The sequence below is a fragment of the Maniola jurtina genome, chromosome W, assembly GCF_905333055.1.
Source record: "Maniola jurtina chromosome W, ilManJurt1.1, whole genome shotgun sequence".
NCBI classification, from domain to species: Eukaryota; Metazoa; Arthropoda; class Insecta; order Lepidoptera; family Nymphalidae; genus Maniola; species Maniola jurtina.
The window spans coordinates 3,534,277-3,538,116 of NC_060057.1; the positions used below are offsets into that span (position 1 = coordinate 3,534,277).

Below are 3,840 nucleotides of genomic sequence, written 5' to 3' on the forward strand. Positions count from 1 at the left end.
TTAATAACCACAAAGGAAATAGTACAAGATTGGCTAAATGTGAACAGAACTCATACAAAAAAACGATTATACCAAAAACTGTCGTAAATTAAATCATGATTATTTGTGATATTCAGTTGTATCAATATAAACTGATAAAAGCTTTATTTTTAAGTATTTTAATCCATTAATTATTTAATACCGGTTTATTTCCTTTTGGTGATTTGATTATGTACCGTTGCCAGCTTTTAAAAATAATTATATAATAACAAATAATCGATTCAAAAATATCTTTACATTGAATTTAAAATAAAGAAACGGTTATAATTTGAATTTTTGACGTGACAACATCTTATAATTCGATAGAGCCGGCTGCACGCACGAAAAAACATGACTTATGCGGCGTTACCTCGCTATGAGGCGTTCCATGTAAGGCTTGAAGTGCAAGCGAGAGCGCGGAACGAGCGACAAAGAAGCACAATCGGCCTTTGTTGTCACGTTCAACTATCGTCAGTAAACCGACTTTACAGACAACCAATTTTTAATTAAACAACACGTTTTAACATGCATATCACCTTCACTTATATATTCAGAAATAAATAAATTATTTTTTTATTTAAATCTATATTCTTTCTTTCTAATAAATAAAATTGGAGTGTCTGTCTGTAATTTCGAAATAACTACCTCATATTAAGCTCATATAGTTATTTGAACGATACCAACACTGAATCACATGTTTTTAAAATTTTTGTCTGTCTGTCTGTCTGTCTGTTTGAAAAGGCTAATCTTCGGAACGGCTGGACAGATTTTGACGGGGTTTTCACAGACAAGTAGAGAATTGACCAGGGAGTAACATAGGCTACTTTTTTAACCAACTTTCAAAAAGGGAGTTGTGTTTTTCTACCTATGTACACCGAAATCTCCGAGATTTCTGAACCGATTTGCGTCATTTCTTTTTTAATCGATAGAGGAACTTCACGACATTGTTTCATAAAAAATTTGGAGTCCAACTCCTCAATCCTGATGCTGCAGGGGATCTGATTAATCCATGCGGGCGAAGCTGCGGGCATCAGCTAGTGTATAATAATATATTCCCTAAATATAAAAGTTATCCTTTCTATTAAATGTCGTCGGTCCATTGTGCTGGAGGGCGTCCCACACTACGCTTGTTTATACGTGATCTTTACTCAAGGACTTTCCGGCTCCAACGGCCATTGTCTCTACGACTAAATTATATTGCTCGAAAAAAATTTAAATCGATTAAATAATCGATGTAATTTTTTCTTAAAAATAGCAACCCTAGACCATAGAGTAGTACTCTTTTGATGCTTTTGACTTGTCATTTTCGTTTACAGATAAAGGTAAACACACACTTATCCAAGCCGAATGCGTCGAAAACGAGTCGAATGAAATGAATTTTAGAATTTTGTATATGACATCTCTTGAAATCTCGCACATTTCCTCGCGTCGAATTGTTCAAATTGGAACTATCGAGGTTTCATGAGATTTCATATACAGTATTCTAAAATTCGTTTTGTTTGTTCGTTCGACGCGTTCGGCTCGGATAAGTGTGTGTTCATCTTAAAGCTCTTTTGGCACTTGAATGAGGGCGCTGTTGTAGCTTATACCGACTCAACACAGAGAACTATCAACAAATGCACTTCTTTATGTGGCGGCTTTATTTGCGATTTTTTGGCCTTGCGTCAAAAGAGCCTTGTCAATTGTCGGACTGTATTTGTACTAAGTATTGCATTGTTTATTGCACAGGTTTATTTTTTTATCTCGATTTTTGTTATTAATAATGGGAGTTGGGACACCGATGACGCCATTTATGAAGACCCTGGTATCCCTACCGGTACTGGCTATTGACTGCTGATCGAAGCCCTACTATTGACCACGGATTGAATACGGAACCCACGACTCCCACTGAATTGAGATGTATTAATTGTGGCACCGCTGTACCTAAATCAAAGGAGTAGACATAATAGCCTTGAATTTGTAGAGGTTATGTAAATACAACACTGGATTGCACTTCAAGTGGTAAGTATTCAGTACAGCTATTTTGATTTCACTTAAATGTTCATTTAGGATAAAGTCGCAGCACAGACCACCTCTCTAGGGGGTATTCCATGAGTCGCAGATATGTTGTTGAATAAGTTCTGAGTGAATACATGGTTATTATCAGGGGATGATACCTAGTAACATTTTCATTGAAGACAATTGCATATTGTGCTTGTGGGCAGTAATATCGCCTTAATTCATTATTCATATTTATCTAATCTTATATTTTTGAGTGTGACAAGATTTTTGTTGTTAACAGGTGACAGACCACCAGTGTGCCTCTTTTGCTGGACTCTATTTAGTGTTTCATTAAAAAGTAAACAAATGTTTGTTGTATTTGGGCATGTAAGTGAGCTATGGCCAAACCTTGTCTTGTTCTGAGAAGAGACATACTCAGTAGTAAGCAGCAATATTAAAATGCCTTTAACTTCATTCTGTTGTCATAATAAATAAATACTTTTATTTTAGTACATTACATGGTATAGTATTCTAAGCTTATCTGTTTATTTTAGCTGCATGGATCTGATGAAATCTACCACCCCTGTTGGCAGAAAAGTGATCGATTGAGAGCACATGCTCTTGAACCACCTCAACAAGGATTACCAATTATTGTTTTACCGAACTGGAAAAGAAGACCAGATACCTAAGGCCATTATTTTTTTTTAGACTAACTCACTGGAAAGATTATTATTAGATAAGATAAGCCTTTATTAACTGAATTAAATTACATTAATGCTATGTACATATAGTATTATATTTCAAACAAATAAATAATATTTTAGTTTTTGACACTGGTGTTTTATTTGTTTTTCTTTTTCTCTTTATTTAGTGTGCCCATGGGATAGGCCTCTTCCAGGGTTCTCCATATGTCTTTCGTTGGTTTTTCTTCGCCATGTATTTCCTTATGTTCCGTATGTCAACCTCCCATCTCGTGACAAGGGTGACTTCTTTTTCTCGTTCTTGGGTATCATTCTGTAACTGCTTTTGTCCACTTATTTCTCTTGTCTCATAAAGTGCTCTGTCCATTTTCATTTCAGTTTTTAAATGATGACTGACAAATCTCACTTTTGTTCTGTTTCTAATAGTAGAGAGCCTGTTTTTTTTTTTAATTTGAAGCATTTCTCTATACTATTTTGACAAATCCTAAGCTTCTTAAGGTTTTTATCAGTTAGACTCTGTCTGGCAACCATAAGTCAGTCATGCCCGGTTTCCAGTCATGGAAGAATGCATATGTTACGGGCAATTTGATAAGTCCGGGCACTATTAATAATGGCCGGTCTGTATTAATAATGCCCGACTCAATTGGGCAATGTGATTAAAACAGCATAATTAATCACTTTTCCCGGCCCTTATGAATAATGCCCACCCTATCTTGGGCAAAGTAATAAAATAGGTGAACTGTAGTGTTTTTGTTTATTAAATGAAAGAACCTAAGCTAATCTAAGCTTTTTTTTTATACCGACCTTTTTTCTTACCGACTAAAACCCCACGGCTTACTGTGTCAATCGTTGTTGCTGGGCACAGGGCCACGAACGTATTGAACTGCGACCCGGCTAACGGCGCCCGCCAAGGCAGGCCCAGCTGTGGGACTAAAAGGGGTCCCAATACCGTTTAAGGCTCGCCGGAAACAAGGGCTTGCCTTCCAACTCGTGGACCTACTCTCCCGCGGGTAACAGACTCCCCGTGTCTATTACCCGGAGGCTCTACTCAAGGGGGCAAGTGACGGTCGTGTGCAGCTCGTCTGCGCCCGATTCTCTTGCTGCGCATGGGATGAGAGCTTTTGGCTTCCTCTCTCAGCCG

The 3,840-nt window shown here is 37.3% G+C and overlaps 1 long non-coding RNA gene across 1 annotated transcript; it reads left to right on the forward strand.

The window, feature by feature from the left end:
- The first annotated feature begins 1,632 nt into the window (after positions 1-1,632).
- LOC123879941 lies at positions 1,633-2,829 on the forward strand. The gene is made up of 3 exons (XR_006799110.1): positions 1,633-2,019; positions 2,300-2,439; positions 2,553-2,829. It is a non-coding gene; the product is annotated as an uncharacterized LOC123879941 (long non-coding RNA).
- The last annotated feature ends 1,011 nt before the right edge of the window (positions 2,830-3,840 follow it).